Source organism: Neomonachus schauinslandi, chromosome 6, assembly GCF_002201575.2.
Source record: "Neomonachus schauinslandi chromosome 6, ASM220157v2, whole genome shotgun sequence".
Lineage (NCBI taxonomy): Eukaryota > Metazoa > Chordata > Mammalia > Carnivora > Phocidae > Neomonachus > Neomonachus schauinslandi.
Genome location: NC_058408.1, coordinates 146,297,630 through 146,319,645, shown reverse-complemented (window position 1 = coordinate 146,319,645; position 22,016 = coordinate 146,297,630).

Sequence of the window (22,016 nt, the reverse complement as noted above, 5' to 3'; positions counted from 1 at the left end):
CATGGCCCCCCGCGCCCGCGCCCCGGAGCTGGCTGCCCGGAGCCCGCCGCGGCCCTCACCCCATCCCTGTAGCCGCGGTCTGCCTCCGCGGCGCGCACGCCCGCCGGCTCCCCGGCTCTCTCGTCCTGCCCTCTCCCCGCTCGCTCTCCCTTTCTGCTCTCCCCTCCACTTTCTCGCTGCCTCCCGCCTGCTCCCTCTCCCGCTCTCTCCTGGCTGCGCTTCGCTTCCCTCTCTCCCACTGCTGTTCTCTCCGTCTGTCTCTCCCACCCCCAATTTTCTCCTCCCCTCCGGTTCCTCCCCCTCCTCTTCTCTCCCTCTCTGGAATCGGGCTGCTTCTATTACAGAAATCCCCGCTGATGCGCACACGCGCTCTCACACACTGAGAGAACCGGCCCTGAAGGCTCCTGTGCAGGGTGATTGGCTCCTTGTAGCTCCCCCGCCCCTCCAGCCCTCCCCTCTGTGTGTCCAAGACAGGCTGAGTCAAGGAAGTCTGTCTGAGAAAAGGGACGGATGCCTGGGCACCTTCACGCCTCAGTGCCATCTGTCCCAGCCTGAGCACCAGCCCCGCCAGACCTTGACATGGAGGTCCTACCCACCTGTGCCCGCCGGAGCTGCCCAGGGCTGATGTGCTCCTCCCTCTCCAGGCTGAGCTGGGGGCACTCAGGGAGGCTCCTTTGGCTCCACATTTCTCCATCCTGCATGACCAAGGGCCTGGCTCCAGGGCACCTGCGGCGCTCCTGGGGGTGCTCCGTTTGCCAGGTCCTCTTCCCCTCACCTTTCAGCCACAGCTTCTCAAGTCCGCTGGGGGCATGCTGCAACTCACTGTGACATGTTCTGGGCATCCCCCTCCGCCAGGAGAGGACTTTGTCTGACCATGAGCCCTCACAGTTGGACCAGCCTGTCTGTCCACAGTCAGCCTCAGCAGAGCCGTGGTGGGGCTCAGCATTCCTGGCCTGAGTTCCAGCTGCTGCCATCAGTCAGCCACACACACCATCTGCCCTGGGTCTGGTGAGACAGCAAGTTCCAGTTTATGAAGGACCTGGATGACATAATGTGCCGAAGCTCATTAGAGAAAGGGGAAGATGGTGGGTGGCCTGGCTTGGTGGCAGCCTCAGGGACTCTGGGCATGCAAGGTGTAAGCCTAGCCTCAGGAAAGTGTGCAGAGACGGTGGCCCTTCTGTCCTTTTACCAAGACCCTGTGGGGAAGGTGTGTGGATCAGAGCTTCCCTCCCCCACCCTGAGAGCCTGATTAAACATTTACCAGCACACCACTGCTGTCCCAAGACCCTGCACAAGTCACTGAACCTTGTTGAGCCTCGGTTTCCTTCTTTACCTTTCAGAGCTCTGATAAACAGTAACTACGATGGTGTGTGCAGAGCTTTGCCTCCCAGGGGAAGAAACGGAGCTGAATGTCAGCCATCTCCGCATTGCTTGGCCCCCTCACTCGGCCCACAGAATTCAGGGTTGGATACGTGTCTTTCATTAGATTCTTGGTGTGTGACATCAGAGTGAGATGTTCATCTGTGCGTCTCCCCTGCTCCCAAAGACTGTCCCCACACACAGCCCCTGGCATGAGATAGGTGTCCACGCACTGCTGTAGAGTAAACGAATCAAGGAATACGTTTCTGGGGACACCATTGGGTCCACGGTTCTCACACTTTGATGTTTCTCAGACTCACCTGATAAACTTGGGGTACTGGTTAAAGATTGAGATTCCTGGGCCATACTTGGGGTTTCCAAATCAGCAGGTCGGGGGCTCTGCGTTGTCAGTGGGCTCCTTAGGTCACTCCAATGAGGGTGATCTATGAGGATGCCTGAGGAGAACGCTCAATGAAAAGTGGGCCAATGGACCGGCTAGATGTCTGCTCAGCCCCTGGGCACATCCTCCAACAACAGCCTGATGTTCTGGCCTGGAGGGACATGCTGAAGGGTCACCAGTGTGTGTAGGAAGCACAACATCAAGTGCTGAGACCCTCATAGCGCTTCGGCATTTACAGAACACATCCAAACGTTATCACACTGTATTTAATCCCTGCAACAATGACAAGAAAAGGACACTGAAGCTCAAAGAGCGTGCATGGGCGAGTTGGTAAGGGAGGAAGCAGGTATCGATAGCTCCCTAGATTGGCCCTTTCTGCATGCTACAAAGGGCTTCCATCACCTTCTCCAGCAGGGGTTCTTGGTCGGGAACTTGAAAGTATCTCAACTTCGCAACATTAAAATGATGTCAGTGACCATGTAACCAGGTCTAAGAGCAATAAGCTAGTGAATGTGCACACACACACACACATGCACACACATCATTTTGAAGGTCATTTGCCTTCTGAATTCGTAAAGGCAACACTGAAAGGTTAAAATGCCAGAAAGACACTCAGAATATTTTAACTCAGTTTCCTAAAGAACATAATTCATTTTCTTCTGGTTGTGAACAATACTTCCTGCTCCTAGTGGGGCTGAAGGAGGACTGGTCTCCCTGGTGACCAAGTCCCCAGCCCCCGTGGCTTCAGCCAAGCTGGGCGTCACTGGATGTAGGTCCTGACAGAGCCCCAGACATCAGCCTGTTCCTGTCCAGGCCTGGATGCTGGGTCCCCACTGCCTCTTGTGAGTGAGCTCAAGCAGCTGGTACATCTGACTGAGGGACATGGGCTGTCAGTGCTTGGAGCCTGTCCTCAGGGGGCCACACTGTGGCCAGATCTGTATGTCTGCATACTTCTCTGAGCTGGAGAGAAGTGATGGGATGTTCATGACAGCGTTAACATGAGTCATTAAATACTGTAACTGGGCCCCATGGACATGCTCAAAAACAGAAGTGAGTCTCACCCCTTCAGATTGTTGAATATAGTTCTACGTGGAGGCAGGCACATGCACCCATGGTTGGGAATCATTCCTGCAACCCTCCAGCATAAGTATCAGGAGTCTATCTTGACAAGTGAAGGAGCCAAGACCCAGAAAGACCCACAATGTGTTCAAGGTCACTCCAGGTGGGCATCAATAGATAGGGCAGAATGAATTAAGATGGCAGAATCAGGATTGGAATCCTTATCTATTAGATGTTAAAACCCATGTTCTTTCCAATTGTGACACTTTATTTATCACACACAATTTGTCACATGTGAAAAAAATTTTTTTTTAAATGTGTCACATGTGTGCTTGAATACACACACACACACACACCACATATACTCACAATCAGATGTGGTCCTTTCCATGGCTATCTTTAAAAAGAGGTAAAAGATTTGTATAAGCTGAACAGAAACTGGAATGTCACCACCACTCTGAGAGAGGTCTCACTGAAGTCTATGGCCACAGAGAGCACTTCCCTTTAGGGAGTCAGAGGATTCTGGATTTTTGCAAGTGGAGGAGGGCCTAGGAGCTGGGGGGAGAGAGTTAGTTAAGCAAATGCCTAGAGGCCACTCTGGTTCATATTTGTGGTTCTGAAGAGAAGATGAGTCTATAGAGTGGATGGAAAGAAAGGTGGTGGCAAATCCTGGATGTGAGCCCAATGCCAGGCTGAGGACAGAAAGGTCAGTCCCTTTCAGATGATGACTTTCAGGACCTGGAGCATCCAGCCTTCCTGGGGATACCTCCCTGCCAGCTCTCCACCTGAGCCCACCAGCAGGTCTCCATCTTCAAAGCACTTACACACCTACTAATTCATGTGACCCTGTAGAACCCTGGGGATTCTAGGAGTGACACAGAGACATTCTTGTTGCACAGATAAGGAAATAAATCCTAGAGCTAACGTTCCTTGCCTAGGAACATGTGGCTGGTAAGTGGAAGACCAGGGCCTGGAACCCAGGATCCTGATTCACTATCCAGAGCCCTCTCTGTTGCTGGCTTCTGCCCACTCCTGGAGTGGTACCTCTGTGGTGGTACCTCTCCAGGCAGGCTGTTTATGCATACTCCCTGGCCCAGCTGTCAAGCTGGGTAAGCAGAAGCAACTGAAGAGAGTTTTCCAACAGGACCATCAGGCCTCTGGCTTACTTGCCTATTAGCAGGGAGGAGAGGAATTGGCTGTCTGGACAGGGTCTTTGCCACTCCTGAGTCTCCATGGCTGTCCCAGGCCCCACAGACCAGGCATAGAAGGAAGCAGGCTCAGCAGAAAGAAGGAAGCCTACTGTCTGGCAGTCTTAGCTGATGATCTCCTGGGGGAGATGAGGTATCTCTGTCTGATGGGACTCATGATGCTAAGAACATTTATCAAAGGTTTGTGATGATCCAGACATTCTGCCTATATAATCTCACTTGATCTTCACAGCAACTCTATATGAGAGAAGTTATAGTTACCACCATTATACAGATGAGGAAACTGAGGTTTAAAAATTTAATCAGTGTACCCAGGGTGTCAGTTAAGGAGGGAAGGGATGTGGACCCTATTCATGTAATCATTGAGACTCTGTTCTGCTGCCCAGATTTGGTCTCTTCTGATGATATTCATCAACCATCACTCCCATCCTGCCCTCCTCTGCCTTCCTTCCCAAGCTGGATCTTTGGGGTGAGTATCAGCTTGGTGGCGTAAGAAGTCTCTGTGTGACACATGTAAGCTTGAGAGTTCCTTGTGGGTCAGGTCTTCTGCTGAGCACTTTACATTCATTTCCCAACTTAGAGCTCATAGGATAAGAATCGCCATCCTACTTGTGGGTGAGATGACAGGGTCTTGCAGCTATGCAGCTTGCCCAAGGTCTCCAGATAACTGTGGTAAGTCTGAGATTGCAATGCTGATCCCCTCCCTGCCCCCCAGCCCAGGGCTCTGCCACCTACACTGCAGTTGCCACCACAGCTGGGTGGACAGAAGGAGCTACAGTCCAGCTAGAGTCTGCCTGGCCAAAATATAGAGCCATCCCTCTCCACTGGAACTCACTATGCCCACACAGCCAGCCAGTGCGGTTTGCACTTTGCCTTGAAAATCCATTAAACCTGGCCATGGCAGCAGCAGCTCCTTTATTTGCAACCTGTACTGCTCCAGGAGGACAGAAATGTGTGATTGATCTTCCTGAGTGTTAGACTGTGAGGCACTGAACCGGTCCATGAACAATGGCTTCTCTGAGTTTGGACTGACTTCTAAGGACGTCTGGCTTCTGTTCATTTCCTGTCTCTGAGCTGCAGTGGAGCAATGGAGCTTGTCTTATGTCCATAGGACTAGAATCTTCAGCAGGAGCTGTCTCTCCCAGTTTCTTGTCCCACTTCTGTCCCTACTCCCCCACAATTGCAGACTGGAGGTTTAGCAGGGGTCCTGAGCGGTGGGAAGGTTCTGGGCTCCTGCCCAGGACTGAGTTCCGGACTGATCAGCACTGAGACAGTGGACAGCTCCTCTCCTCCCAGCCACTTCCTGCTCTCTGATCGCTCTGAAAGAAACACTGGCCGTGGAAGCCCAGAGCTGGCCTCTTGGTACTGTGTCTTTTGAGTTCCTAAACCAGGTCTTTAAAACAAGCCGGATTCAACTACCATTTATTTAGGAGATTCTACGCTGTTTTCTTCCATTCCGTATACTCAGAAAATGAGGCTCATGGCCACACATCCAGTGAGGGGCGACATTCAGATCTGTTGGATTCCAAAGCCCATGCTTTTAATCACTGAACTATATGGCTCTATCATTTTGGTAGGTGGACCCTTTGGAAAGCATGTCTTCCATTTTCTCTGTCCATCAGCAGCTCCTGTAACATTTACAACACTGAACCCATGCCAGGCTGCTCCCTGTCCTATGTGTGGCCTGATTTGACCTGACTCCATTAAGTTTCCTGAGGACTGTTCCCATGATCTGTACCTCTGTGGTCTATGTTCCCGGGGGGCTGAAAGAGAGGCATGCTTTACTGGTGATTCTGAAGTTCTCCCAGTCTTGTCCCCACTCCAGGACTGGGGCCATAGTCACATGATATCCTCAGCAAACCATGGCAGGAGCCCCTGGTCTGAGTACCACTTTCCAATACTTGCCAGTGGGAATGACCCCATCTCTCTGATGGGAAAGAGACCTTGGGCTGACACTGTCATGCAGCAGACAGTACCCTGCACTGGAAGAGAGGAGTTCAGGATTCTGGTCTAGTCACTGCCCTAACTGACCATATGCCTTTGGGCAGTTCTTTCCCCTCTCGTAGCTCAGACTCCCCATCTGTGAAATGAAGTGGGTGGATGAGGCAATCTCACTTGCGAATTTAGGCTGCTTAAAGATACCACATCAGGGATTTGATACAGGGAGAAGGAGCAGGAAAGGGGGGGCAGAGACAGGCATTGGGGGGCCTTCCTTTCCTATCTGTCTGGAATTCAACCCCTTCCACTACAGTGGCAGCTGAAGTCCATGCACAACTTTAGCTTAAGAGGTCTGTATAGGGGCGTGTATATGTGGGAGGATTCATTCCCCTCTGACTGTGCACTGGTCAGAACACAACAGGGCTCATCTTTCTGCCCTCACCACATGTAAGGAGACTGTGTATGCATATCAGGCCCTATTCTGTATATGATTCAGGAAGAGAGCCTGCCAGTGGGTCTGCTGGGGACAGAGGTTGTGTGTGTGTGTGTGTGTGTGTGTGTGTGTGTGTGTGTGTGTGTGTGACAGAGAGAGGGAGAGAGCAAGACAGAGAGGGAAAGAAAGAAAGTTGGAGAGGGAGAGGGAATGAGTCACACTGGCTAGAGACATGAAAATGATCTTTTCTTATGGTTTGGGAACAAGAGAAACTGAGGCAGACATAAATCTCCTACTAAGTCACTCAACTTTTGGGGGTCCTTAGCAAGATTTAAAAAGCAGAAAAAAGTCGTTTATTTTGCAAGGATACTAAGGGGCACTTTATGGAAAACCAAACTATTTGCTCAAGGCGGAGAGATAAGGTGGTGTTACAGAAAGGAGTGTGCCTCTCTTAGACCCAAGGCCGATCATGCATTCTCAGTTACCACTTGTTAACATCAGAAGTCACTGTCCCAACCAGATGTTGTAGCTTTGGCACTTAGGGATCCCACCAAAAGGTGTCATACTGACCTGGCTCGACCAGATGGGAGTGGAAGGCTTCGCCCCCTCTTCTGCTCCCCCATTGGGGAGGCAGCTCAGAAGCCAGTCAGATTGCGGGAGTCCTTCTGGTCTTTGTGCTCTAACTCTGATATTGGAAGCTTCTTTTTTCCTGTGCAGATTCATTTTTTTCCCTTACCGAGGTTTGATCTACATAGTGAAAGATACAAATCTTGCCATTGGTGAGTTCTACACCATCCATGAAATTCACACACTCATTGATTCAGAATGTTTCTATCACCCTAGAAAGTTCCTTCATACCCCTTTCCAGTCAATCCACACTTGACCCCAGCTAACTTCTGTCCTGCTTTCTATCATAGTACATTAATTGTGCAAAGAGCTAGAATTTCATATAAATGAAAATACACATGTGTGCTCTTTTATATCAACTTTATTGTCTTATATTTTGTCTTATTTCACTCAGCATAATATTTTTTAGGTTTATCCATGCTGTCATGTATTTAGGTAGTTCATTCCTTTGTGTTTTGGGGTAGAAATGGATTGTATGAATGTACAACAGTTTGTTTAGATATTCTCTTATTAATGGATATTTGTTTTATATACAATTGGGGGATATTCTGAATAAAACTACTACAGACATTCTTGCAATCATTCTTTTTTAGTATACGTATGTTTTAGTTCTCTTTAGTAAATACCTATGTTTATATTTAACTTTTATGAGAAAGTGCCAAACAGTTTGCCAAAGTGTCTGTACAATTTTGCAATGCAACCAACGTTAAAACAGGCTGTTTGTCTTTTTCTTATTGAGTTGTAGGAGTTTGAAAATCTATTTTGGACGTAAGTCATTTATTAGATTTATCTGTTGCGATGACTCTCCTAATCTGCAGCTTGTCTACTCCCTTTCTTAATGGCATCCTTGATGACACATACATTTTAGAATTGGCTTGCCAATTCTAAATGTCGTCATTTGTATTTTCTCCTTTATAATGTTAATCTAGTGAAATGCATTAACTTTCGGGGCGCCTGGGTGACTCAATCGGTTAAGCATCTGCCTTCTGCTTAGGTCATGATCCCAGGGTCCTGGGATCGAGCCCCGCATCTGGCTCCCTGCTCAGTGGAAAGCCTGCTTCTCTCTCTCCCTCTGCTGCTCCCCCTGCTTGTGTGCTCACCCTCGTGCGCGCTCTCTCTCTCTCTCTGTCAAGTAAATAAATTAATTAATTATTTAACTTTCTAATGATAAACCAACTCCACAGTCCCAGTTGGCCCTTCTTTTTCCTAAGATTTCAAGGCTTTTTGCATATGTGTTTTTGAGGTATATCCGTCTATGGTTTTATCTTCCTCTGCTGGCTTTGTCCGGTTTTGATATCAGGGTTATGCTTCCTCATGGAAAGACTTGTGAAATATTCCCTTTATAAAAAGCTGTCATACTGTTTTGCAAAATGGTTATGATATTTTTACATTTTTATCTGAAATATATAAAAGCTTGGGTTTCTCTTCATGCTTCCTAGCTCTTGGTATTGCCGGTTTCAAAAAGAATCCATTCTAATAGTGCGTGAAGGTATCTCACTGTGGTTTTAATTCACACTTCCACATTGAATAATTATATTGACTATCTTTTCATTCCTTATTTACCTTTGGCAAAGTGTTTGTTCAGATTTTGCTCTTTTTAAACTGGACGTTTTGTTTCTGATTGTTGTGTTTTGAGACTCTTTTTTAAATTCCAGATACAAGTCCTCTGTTAAATATGTGATTTACAAGTATTTTTTCCTAGGCTGTGGCTCATCTCTTAGCCAATGTGTTTCATAGAGCAAACATATTTAACTTTGATAAATTACAAATTCTCATTTTTTTCTTTTATGGATCGTGCATTTGTTTAACCAACTTTTTGTCTAACCTGAAGTTAGAGACTTTTCTCATATGTTGTAAAGTTGTAAAAATTTACGTTTTATGTTAGGTATATAAATCATTTTAGTCAATTTTTTTATAAGGCGTGAGGGATCAGTCAAGATTCATTTTTTTGCGTATGGATATCCAACTGCTCCAGCTTCCATGCATTCGAAAGACCATCCTCTCTTCATTGAATTGCCTTTGCAACTCAGTATATTTTCATTTATTTGTGGGTCTTATTTTCGACATCCTATTCTCTTTCACTGGTCTCTGTAGCTGTCCTTTCACCATATCACAACATGTCCATTCTTGTCGCTTTATTGTAATCTTGAAATAAACTATGGTGATTCCCCTTTGTTATTCTTGCTTCTCAGATTTGTTCAGACTAATCTGTTTACTTTTCCTTCTCACACAGATTTGGGTATTGGTTTGTCGATATCTACAAAACAATCCTATTCAGATTTTGATTGGGAATGTGTTGAATCTATAGAACATTCAGGGAGAATAAATATCCTAGCAATACTGACTCTTCTAATTCATAAACATGATATGTCTCTGTATCATGTGACCTCACTGACACGAGGAATTCTTAATCTCAGGAAACAAACTGAGGGTTGCTGGAGTGGGGGGTGGGGTGGGAGGGATGGGGTGACTGGGTGATAGACACTGGGGAGGGTGTGTGCTCTGGTGAGCGCTGTGAATTGTGCAAGACTGTTGAATCACAGATTGTACCTCTGAAACAAATAATGCAATATATGTTAAGAAAAAAAAAAAGAAGAAGAAGATAGTAGGAGGGGAAGAATGAAGGAGGGGAAATCGGAGGGGAAGATGAACCATGAGAGACGATGGACTCTGAAAAACAAACTGAGGGTTCTAGAGGGGAGGGGGGTGGGAGGATGGGTTAGCCTGGTGATGGGTATTAAAGAGGGCACGTTCTGCATGGAGCACTGGGTGTTATGCACAAACGATGAATCATGGAACACTACATCAAAAATTAATGATGTACGGGGCGCCTGGGTGGCTCGGTTGGTTAAGCGACTGCCTTCGGCTCAGGTCATGATCCTGGAGTCCCGGGATCGAGTCCCACATCAGGCTCCCTGCTCAGCAGGGAGTCTGCTTCTCCCTCTGACCCTCCTCCCTCTCATGCTCTCTGTCTCTCATTGTCTCTCTGGCAAATAAATAAAATCTTAAAAAAAAATTTTTTTTAAATTAATGATGTAATGTATGGTGATTAACATAACAATAAAAATTTTTAAAAAAGAATTCAGCCTCATAAACATGATCTGTCTCTCTATTTAGATCTTCTCTGATTTCCTTCATTAGTGCTATTGAGTTTTCAGATACAGGTACTGAAAATATTTTGTTATATTTATACCTAAGTTCATATTTGGATGCTGTGTAAATTGTGCCAGGATTCTATTTTAATTTCACATTGTTCATTGCTTTTAGATATGTAGATATGTAGGGAGAGAGAGAGAGACAGAGAGAATTGATTTTGTATATTGACTTTGAGAACTTGTTTAATTCCTTTATTGTTTCCAGGAGATTTTCTGCAGGTTACATGGTATTTCCTATGTAAGCAATCAGGCCGTCCATAACATGCATGCCTTTGATTTATTTTTGGTTGTCTTATCTCACTGGTTTGGACTTACACTATGTTAGGAGTGGTGAAAGCAAGCACCCTCGCCCTGTTCCCAGTCTGAGGTGGAAACAGTTAGTCTTTCACCATCCATTGTGTTTACCTGTAAGCAATTTGTAGATGTCCTATCTCAGGCTAAAAGTGTTCCTTTTTATTTCTAGATTATCAGTGGTATGGATCATGAATGGATGTTGAATTTTGTCAAATCTTATTGCTGCATCTATGGAAATGACCATGTAGATTTTTCCCTTTAATCTCAATATAGCGAATTATATTGATTTTCAAATGTTGAACCAGCTTTGCTTTCCTAGAAAAAAAAAAAAAACCACATTGTTTTGATGTGCTATCCCTCTTATATATTGCTGAATTCCTTTGGCTCATGTTTTGTTGGGGATTTTTGTATCTATGTTCATGAAAGATACTGGCCTACATTTTTTCCTTGTGATATCTTTGTCCAGTTTTAGTATCAGGGTAATACTAGCCTCAGAAAATCAGTTGGGAGGTGTTCTTTTTCTTCAAACTTCTGAAAGATATTGTATAGAATTAATATCATTTATTTCTTAAATGGGAGAATTCACCAATGAAACTCTCTGGGCATGTGGTTTTCTTTGTTGGAAAGTTTTAATGTGTGGATTCAATTTATTTAATAGAAAGAGGATGATTCAGGTACTTTGCATATGTCATCTCATGAACCTCTCCCAGTGCTCCATGAGGGGATGGGAGAGAGGCAGCCTAGGTGGGCAGAGGGAGTGGGGAAGAAAACAGCAAGATTAGAGTCTTTCTAGAACTTGTGGATGGGAGGCACTTGTGCAGCTCAGGCTAAACCCTCTAGGAAAACTAGTTGCAGAAATTGTCTGTCCTCACTCGGGGGGTGACAGGGTGGGGCACAGACCACCATGATAGTGAAAATTGAGAGTGAAAGAGAAGAGCTTGGGGGCCAAACACAGCAGCTGGGAACAGGCATCCTTCATAACAGGCTGAGATAACTTGGACTTCATATTGCTAAGCAGCTCCTGGATCCCAGAAGAAAGGCTCAGAGCTGGCCACCTTCTGGATAAGGAGGCAGGTGGGCCACACAGGCTGCCAGGGGTTCCTATATCACACTCAGAAGATTTTCCAAATGCTGACCTTCTAATCACTGCATTCTCTAACAAGATTAAGTATTACTAAGACCACAGCAAGTCTTGATTTCACCTCAATTGCCTAGCAAAAGACAGTTTGGCATTGTTATACCCATTTTACAGATGCCCTGGGATTTGAACATCTATCTGCTCTTCCCACCCTGCCATCATTACCTCCTGAGAGAGTTTGATCTAAAGTGCCTCCAACAACACCTGATCTGGGCGATGCAAGTGTATCGGCCAGGTTTGGGGTGGGGAGCAGCCCGGGGAAGTGAGCCTCAGGAGAGAGCAGGGTTCTTGGCAAAGCCTGTCCATGCTTTTAGAGAAGACTTGCATGCCTTTGCCAACACTGAGTCTTCTGGCCAAACCAGCACAGAGCTCCAATTGAAGATTTCTGTTTTGTCAATAAAACCTTTTTTTATTTGTCTTTTAGCAGAACACTTTTGTTGGGGTTTTATGTAGCAAGAGCCTTCTGGTTATTGTTGGCAACCCACTGTCTCTCCCCGAGCGCATGGTCCCATAGTTTCATGTCCAAATTGCTGGGGAGGTGAGTCTGGATTTTGAATGATCCCATGCCCCTGAGGCATCTCTAGCCCCCTCCTCTTCAGACTACTCACATTTAAGTCCTTCATGAGGCAAGACTTTATCATCAGAGTCACGGTCATTGAAGGCTAACAGGACCCTGAGAATAATCTATGGCAGCCCCCCAGTTTTACAGTTGGGAACTGAGAACCTGGAGAAGGTTACATAGCAACTGGGACCTAGAACCCAGACTCCCCAACCCTGCCTCCCAGCCAGGAATGTATCTCTCCTTACTTCCATTTTGTAAAAGAAAAGACAGGACATGAAGTGAATTGATTCCCCAAGCCCCATCCTAGCCCCACAGCCGCTGGAGATTTGGAATAAGAACCCCATTTCCCATGTAGATAGTATCTTACTTGCCCTCAAAAGGACACCCTCAGGAGTGCTGAGAGAGTGAGATGTGCATCAGAGTGGCTGCCAATTAGAAGTCTCACAAACAGGGACCCTCCAAGTTAACACTGATGGATGAAGAGGGAAAGGTTGGCCAGGAAGTGCCTAGGTCCAGGTGAGACTTCTCTTCCTTTTGAGTCCCTGTCCTCCTGGGTGGTTCGCCTCAGGGTACGTTAGCAGCAGTGAGGACTCTTTCAGGAATGGACAATGTGTCTGTAGACACAGGCCGGAAGGGCTGGTCCCCCTCAAAGGGACCCTGGAGGCAACCAGGAAGTGATGTTGTCCTAGCTGAGATGGTCCCAGGCCCTGAAAAGAGCTCACCTTGCTGCAAGCCCAGGAAAATGGCCTTGCGACAAGTTCCTGGCTTCCTGTGGATGCCCAACCTTCTTGTATCCCTTGCCAGACCCTCTCTCCTTCCTATCTGCTATGCACCCAGCACTCAGACTCCCCAACTCCTGTACTAGATGATTCCATGTGATTTTGTCATTCTACTCCATAGCACATCATTATCCCCATTTCACAGACAGTATTTGGGAGAACTGGTCCAAGTTTTCCAATAAGAATTGGCAGATCCAGCATTAGGATCAGGGTCTATTTTGTTCTAAAACCCACATTCTTGGGGCGCCTGGGTGGCTCAGTCAGTTCAGCGTCTGACTCTTGGTTTCAGCTCAGGTCATGATCTCAGGGTTGTGAGATGGAGTCCCACGTCCAGCTCCATGCTCAGCGGGGAGTGTGCTGGAGATTCTCTGTCTCCCTCACCCTCTGCCCCTCCCCCCACTTGCGTTCTTTAAATAAATAAATGAATAAAATCTTTAAAAAAATACTTAAAGCCCACATCCTTTGTCAAGTGGCCTCTAGGCTGGGCCACCTCTTTTGTCAATTAAAAGAGGGAACAGGAATGGTCAGCATGTGAATTCAGGAGAGCAGGCTCACTGCCGCTGGTCACTTCCTCTACCACTTCTGGGAGCTTTCCACTCACTCTGTCAAGGCTCAGGTCAGTTGTGTCCAGGTGGACTCGAAGGTGGTTTCAGATGTTGCATCCTCTCCATTGTGAGTATGGTGCTCACAACAGAACAGCAGGCCAATCTGATGGTCCTGAAATCCTGCAAAACTGCCCTGGGCTGTCCCCATCCCATCACCATAGCTTCCAGCTACGGGAACCCAAAAGGGCCAAAGCCCTAATGTTGAATCTCATAATGCTTGAGCCAAGACCCAGGGCCCTGGTTCACCTGGAATGGGCTGTAGTTTTTTGGTAAGGCTCACTATATAAATCCACGGGGAAATCAAGAGGCTCTTTTCTCATGGGAGGGATTGAGCTCATACAGGTAGGCTGGAGTGAGTTCCCCAAAGACGGGGACTTTGGATGAACCCTGGAGAATGGAGGAGAATCTGTGAAAGTCTTGCCCTGTAAGAGTGTTTGCTTGTCCCTTGAGAAGTTCACAGTTAGTTTTCATTGATTATTTAGGACATCAGCTAGGACATCATTGATTATTTAGGACATCAGCTCTGTGTTCATAAGCTAATTCTAAGAAGTCATCATAAAACAATTACGTTCACTTTCCCATGTGACATTGGCTCACTCATTCTTCCCTTCTACACAGTAAAGAGGGTCTCTGGACCTCATCAAAGGCACAGGACAAGGGTGCTCCAATCCCGGCCCTTGAGGCTAGTACCTGCAAATAGTAGGTGCTTGCTGAGGATGTGCTGGGTGACGGAGGAACAGGTAACGACTGAGCTAAGTCCTGAACTTGAACCAGGAGGAAGAGCATCTTCGGTAGAAGGAAGAGTTTATGCACATGCACCATGAGGACACTGGAAGCCTGTGGGAAATCTCCAGTACCTCACATGGAAGGACCACACTAGTTTTTCTTGAGCCTTGTTTCAGATTAAGGGGGCAGATGCCACGAACCACAAATGAATGGCACAAGCAGACACTCTGCCCCTGTTGGAATGGAGGCCACCTGTTGGGACCAGGTTCAGCGGTGTGGGCAAGGTTCACGTGGCAGTGCCCTGGAGATGTGACCCCCTCCGATCAGAAGGTGACCCTTTTCCCTCCTCCCATCCCTAGTTGGCCTGGGGGAGGTTCCACGTTCGTTCATCATACAATACTGGTCTTCTCTCGTGGGAAATATGGTTAGACACGTCCTGAAGAGCTGACAGGAGCTGAATTTAGAGAACACCTGTCACCGTCAACACCTGAGAAACAAAACCCAGGACGACTTAGCACATTATTGTTTTTGAAGATTGTGTGGCTATTTCTGAATATTCAGCTGGGGCCGACAAGATGCTGTCTTTGTTTGTGTTTAATTACACACACACACGCGCGCACACACACACACACACACACACTTCTGTCTTTGTTTTCTTTCCCGTAGCAACAAGAGAGCAAACATTAAAACCCAAGGCGGTAGCATCAGACCTTACCATCCCTGATGTTTCTCTTTTTCATAATTCTGGTCACAGTTGGAATTACTTGTTCAATTTTCTCCTTTTCCATAAAAAAAAATCTGTCCCAAGAGGACAGGCATGTAGTCTATTCTTTTAGGAAGAGCATTGTGTTTGAAATGGACAGAAACCCAATTTGAACTATTTTATCAAAAGAAGAGATCTAATGGAAAGAAACGGGGGTGCCCCCTAACCTTGATTCGGGGACTGTCTGTGCCTCCCAGAGACCTGCAAGCAGCCCCAGGAACACTGTCCTTCACCTTCTGTCCCCACTTGTCACCCTGCCTCTCTCCATATCAGCTTTCTTCTCTGTGGGTTTCATTTGTCTGGTAGACAATGTGGTGACTAAAGACCTATAAACCTCACGTTATCAATTTACCTCCAGAGGAGAGACCCCAGTCCCTTCTGTTAGTTGGATGTGAACAAATCCCAGGGAAGGGCTCTGAGTGGCTGAGCTGGGTCAGGGGCTCACACCTGATCTATGGGCACCACTGTTTTCTGTCAGGAATGATGTCAGAGAAGAAAGATTCGTTCTAAGTTGGAAAGCTGTGCCAATTCACTGTCGTCTTTGTGCTTTGTGCTTGTATGGTGGACAAGATGACAAATGAGACTTCTTCCAGAGGCTGACAGGAAATTCCAGAGTGTAAAGTATATTTGCCCCCAGTTTAGCTAAAAGCACATCAGTCAAAGGTGATTTCATAACTGGATCAGCCACAGCCCCAGGGGCATGGCAATGGCAGGGGTGAAGAGGGGGCTAAGTTTGCCTTTCAAGGAGGGGAAGGAGGTGTAGCAGCGTGACCTGGGTTGTTTTTGTTTTTTGGTTTTTTTGTGGACACTTGGTGCAGTTGAGCTCCTTGGGGACTTGAGACACCTGTGTTGGCAAGGGGGGCGGGCTGCCAACAGGAAGTGCCAGCATTTTAAGAAGCAAGAAGAGTGGCCCGAGATGCTGGGCCACACCCCCCCATAGAGGTGATGGGTGTCCAATGCAGGCCCGAGGACCAAGGAGGCTTCCTGGTAGCTGCCATGCACCCCATCCTTCTCCCTGTCCCCCCATTTTTCCACTTCCCACTGGTGGGGGGCTCAGGCTATTATGAAGCATGAGGAGCAATCCAAAAAGGAATTAAAAACCATGGCAGCTCTGGGAAAACACCTAAGAGCAGTAAAATTGAGGGCATGTTTATGGCTGGACCGTTTGTTCTGCATCTTTGTATGTCTCTGCCTATGAGCAGAGAAAGTTCCAGAAGGCAGCTTCAGACTTCAGCTGAAGAAAAAAAAATCAGCCTAGATGGTGCTTTCTGTATGTCAGGCATTGTTCTCAGTACTTTATCTATACTAATCATTTACAGCTCCAAGAACTGCATACGGTACGTATATTAGTGTCTCGAACTGTACAGGGTTGACTAGAGTCTCCCCAAAACTCATGTCCACACTGAAACTCGGAATGTGACCTTCTCTGGAAATAAGGCCTTGGCAGAGGTAACTAGTCAAGAGGAGGTCCTACTGAATTAGAATGAGCCCCAAATCCAATGTCTGGTGTCCCCAAAAGGAGAGGGAAGTTTGGGCACAGACACACAGACATGGAGGAAAGACAGTCATGTGGAAATGGAAGTAGAGATTTCGGTGATGCCGCCAAAAGCCAAGGACACTAAGGAACACCAGCAAGGATCAGAAGCTGGACGAGGCAAGGAGGGATCCCCCATCAGAGCGTCTGGAGGTAACACACTCTGCCAATACCTTGAGTGCAGATAGCTGGCCTCCGAAACTGTGAGAAAATACATGCAGTCCTAGGGAAGGAATGCTCCCACTGGACAGAGGAATAAACCACGCCATGGAGAGGTTAGCCTGGCCCAAAGCCACCCACCAGACAGTGACAGAGGCAGGAGGGCATGAGGGAGGCTGGGGCAGGGACTCAGGGCCCGGAGCGGGCCACAGGGGATGCAGCCGTGCAAGGCCCTCCTGGGTTCCGGGCCACCCCGGCCCCTGCTCTGGAAGCCGGGGCATCCGGCCCACCAGGGGACAGAGTCTCCATGGCACGACTCTGGCCACGTGGCTTTGCTTCTGGCGTGGGGCTGAGTGCAGTCAGACAGTCCCCTCCCTGAGGCTGCTCCCACGCCTCAGTGGCAAGTCCACGTCCAGCCTGAGTTTCCCTCCACCCCGCCTCCTTTCCCTTCGCTGCACAGAAGCCCTTCGTGGACGTGGAGGCTCCCAGGGCTCCCTGGCATCAGAAGAACTTACCAGCACATGGGTGCCTGCCATTCATGCCCCTGCTTGGATTGACTTTCCTATACTTAAGCTTTCTCAACTTTCCCGAAATCAAAAAAAAAAAAAAAGCTTCAGGATCGGCTTTTTGCTATTTTTTCTCACTCCTCACGATGAAAGTAAGAGGCATGCGTCCACATTTGGAAATAAGGAAAGAGCTGACCACACCTCGGTCCTCCAGGCAGGGGTGGAAGCATTTCTGGGCTTTTCTTTCTCATTCTTTTCCAGGCTTCTTTTTGCTCTTTTGCTTTCCTCAATGCAGATGATATTGTCAATTGCCCTTTTTACTTAATGTTATAACAAATCTGTCCCACAGCTCAACTTCCTAAGGTGGCCACTTGAATTGCCACTGTCTACCTGAGCATCCTTCACACGCCAGACGATTGGAGGAGTTTTAATTTTTCAGAATTATAAACAGTGTTGCAACAACCACGCCAGTTTTCATATTATGACTCTTTTTTTAAAGAAAGCTTCACGGCAGTGGAATTCATGAGTGCAGACCTCTTCGAGGGCCCCGATGTTCACGGTCAGATTACTCCCACGATGGCGGTAGCGAGCGGGTGTGCCCACCGACGCCTCTTCTCACTCAGCGGGCTATTCTCTCTCTTTCCAGTGCTTAGTAATTTGATGGGGAGAGAGTTGGTTCCTGGTTCCAATTTGCATTTCCTTGATTACTAATGAGGGGGAACATTTTCAAAGGTATTAGTCATTTACATTGCCTTGTTTGTGGATTTTTTTCTATTTGTGTCTTGGCCCCAGTTCTCCATTCTTCCCTTGGTGCGTTCTCATCAGTCCAGGAGGAATGCTTCCCTTGGGGTTATTAACCCTTTGTCTGCCATGCTTACTTAGAAATATTGCCCAGGGACGCCTGGGTGGTGCAGTGGGTTAAGCCTTGGACTTCTGATTTTGGCTTAGGTCATGATCTCAGGGTCGTGAGATTGAGCCCCGTGTCAGGTTCCCTGCTCAGTGTGGAGTCTGCTTGGGATTCTGTCTCTCTCTCCGCCCCTCCCCACCCCTGCTTGTACATGTGTGCTCTCTCTCTCTCTCTAAAAAAAAAAGAAGAAGAAGAAAAAAGAAAAATATATTGCCCAAATTGTTTGGCTTTTAAATGAATCTTTCATTGTTCCAGAAGCTCTACAGGAACACCCAGAGCATATTGTTTTCTCCGTAGGTCCCTGTTACTTGGCAAAGTGACAGGCTGGCCAAAGAGACCAGGCTAGTCCCCCATCCCCCCCCCCCAGCCCCTGCATGTGCATTATGGAAAAGGGGAAATGTAGTCAAGCAAAAGTAAAAATGAAAAGTTATCACATTCCTACCACACAGAGCTTTCTACCACTAACGCCTCGGTGCATATCCTTCCTTTTTTACTTCACCCAAATGAGATCATTCTGCACATAATGTTTTATAATCCGATTGTTTTCAGTAAATAATCTCTACTTTGCTGTGGGTTTTGGAACATTTTTACACCATCTAGTCCCCAGACCATATTCTAATTTCCCTGATTGACCCAACCACGTTCCCTAGAGCTGGCTCGTTCGAAGCAGCATTTGATGCAGGACCTCTCAGAGCATATTGCTATGTCCCCAGGCCCCTGCTACCTCAGCAAAGTCCCAATAAAGTGACAGATTTGTGGAGGACTCCTTGTCAGGCCACCTGCAGACAAACCCACCAGCTGCTTCCTTGCTGTGTCCTTAACTTATTCCCCTCCCCCGCATTCCCTGGAACAAGTTTTCCCCTTTAATTTTGATTAGTGTTTCTTAACAAACAACCATTTTCTTTTCTGATTTCATCCCTCCCCCCTGGGTTGTGACAGCCTTTCTCTGTGTCTTCTGGTCCCTTCCTATGTGGGTTGGACGCTGTCATCCAGCCCCTTCTGGAATCTGGAGGGATTTTTGCATTATCCTAGCATTTGAACCACTTACAAAGGAAGGGCATTAGCCGTCCTGAAACTCATTACAATGCCCTGGTGGGATCCCGAGCTGGCTGCAGGCTGAGGCCTGCTGGGATGCACCAGTCTCGGGCAGGGAGTCTTCCTTCAGAGAGAGTCAAAAGCATACATTTTACACATTTCTCTAATTTTAGGGATTATCTTGCCTCAGCCACCTGCCTCAAAATCAAAAATATCCCAGTCCTTGAGCGTTCAATCTGCTTGAGCTGCACAGATCCTTCCATGAGGGCAGCGGGTCTTTTCCTGGGAACTGTGTGCTCCAGGGAGAAATTACTCACGGGGTCTGTTCCAAAGAAGCTTGGCGCAGAAAGTGGTAGAGAGGGAGAGAGGAAGCTGGGCGAGAGGGAGGGAGAGAGAAGTACAGATGGTACCCCCAGCTCTGTCTACTTCCTCTGTGCCCTCTGCAGCACCAGCAGCGATGCCCGGCACACAGACGCCAGGCTGGACCTCCAGAGCCTGGGCACATGTTGCTCATCCCTCCAAGTTTCCAGTTTCCACTGTTCAGTTGCACCATGGGGACAATAATGACTACGTTTTAGGAATGCACTTCTGCAGGGATACCGTTAAGCACAGATGCCGTTTGGCCAGTGCTGATGTTCACAGAACCAGCAGTGCCAGGTAGATGGGCTGGTGAGGTGAGAAGCCAGTTCTGCCCAGCTGTGCAGGGTGCATGCTCCACGGTGCTGGGCCTTTCCATACCCAGATTACAGGGACGATCTCATCTGGTGATCAAGATGTTGTCACCATTCCTTGTGCTGCTCCCTCCTTCCCTGCCATCACAAACGAGGTGTCAGTGTCTGAAAACATCTTCGATTGTGGCCCTCTGGCCCCCTTCCTTTCCCTCTTCCCTTCCTCTGAGGGAGACTCTGTTCCTGGGGCTCCTGCAGCATCAGAAAGAGAATCAAGGGAAGCAACTAATTCTGTGCATTGTGATGGGCCCGGGACACTGGGAGTGGCTTCCTGTCGATGTGTCAGTGCTTTCAGAGAGTCCGATGTACCCCAGCTTCTCAAGGGCACCAAGGGGGAGCAGAGTGTGACTTGCCGTGCATTCGGGTATTCATTCCCTTGTTGTGCAAATCCATAGTCCTTGCCAGGCCAACACTACTCCTGGGGACTTACGAGCTGAAGCTGCCCTTACTCCCCTGCAGCTCGCAGTCTGGTGCACGACAGGCAGGTGGAGCATAGTCGAGGCTGGAAAATTCTGTGAAGGACACCAGGAGGTTTCTTGGGGGGCGTGACTGGCCAAGGTGACCTGAGAGTGGAGGGCGCACAGGCTTCCGGGCATAGCTGAGACTCTGTGCTGAAGGCAGTGGGGCGGTGAGCAGGTGTAAGCAGGCAAGGTCAGAGCTGTGCTGTGTGTAGGATGATGGGAGGAAGGGCCTGTGCTCAGAATTTCATGCGGCAGTGGGGAGTGCTCCCTCCGGGGAAGTCTGAGAATTCTGAAGAATACGAGCATTGATGGAAGATTACGAATATCCATGGTTTGGTCCCAGCAAATCCCTTCAGCTCATCCTGCCTCATTTTGCCCACCTGTAAAATGGGTGTAATGCAGAAATTTTTGTACATTTGCCTAAAGACCAATGTCCAGGAGGGCTCATTGCAACATCTTTCAAAATACAAAAAATGGAAGGAATCTGAATGTCTGTCACTGGAGAACTGGTAAGATAGAGATCAGCCACACAAGAGAGCACTCTATAAAGGCCTTGACAATGAGGCCGTTGATTTAGAAGGCTCCCCAAGACGTATTGTTGAGATCAATTCTCAGAATATATGTCGTATGGCACCATGTATATTAAAATATATATACCCATGAAAATGCATGTAAAAGCTTAGCAAAAGGGTTGCAAGGATGCTCCAGAACCTTCATGGAGGCAGTCTGGGTGTGGGGAGGCATTAGGTTGGGGGGCTGATGAGGACCTTCCTTGCCCGTTACTACACACTCATATATTTTTTATATTCTTTGCTTTTCTTGTAACAAGGTCCATTAATACTACCTCTGTAAAAACACTGAATCCGTGACACTGGGAAACATAAATTCGGGAAGGCGGTGGTGGGTTCTCAGCAGTGACCTGGGGGCTGCAGGGCTCATGGAGGGGTGGGGTACAGCGCGTGACGGGGCCCTCCACCCCACTTCCACCAGGGGGCAGCAGAGGGCACAGACAGGCACTTGCAGTCAGGGAGCTTGGGTGATGGGACTCAGCTAGGGCACACGTTCCAGGTGACCTCACCTCCCTACTGCTCAGTTCCTTCATGGGTTACACAGCAACAGTAAGCCAGAACCCCCAGTTTGGGGGATGAGCGACAAGGTCATGTATATGCAAATCATAAGCAGGCATAAATAAGTAGGAAGATGACCATGACAGGATCAGAAGGAGGTGAGGAGCGCGCACATCTGGGGGTGGGGGTAGAGGTGAGGGAAGGGAGGGACTGTCAGTTTATGATCATGATCTTATCATTAGGCATTGCTATCCTCATCCTCTGGATGGAAACAAGGTTCCTTAACTTTCCTAGGTCGTGTGGCTAACAAGTGGCAGAATGTGACCCGCGTCGGCATGCTGGACCCCTCTTCTCTCTGCCTCCATGGCAAGTGTCCAATACCTGTATGCAGAGTGCTGGGTGATGGTGTCTAGATGCCAGGATCCCGGGGAGTCACCCATGCCAGGGGCCTCTGAAATGGGTCTTCAGCAGAAGGGATCGCCTATCGCTTGGGCACGCCCGTCTTCTCACACTGCCTCCCGGATCCTGACCCGGGGGCTGGGAGACAGAACACTGACTCCCCAGGATAGAGAA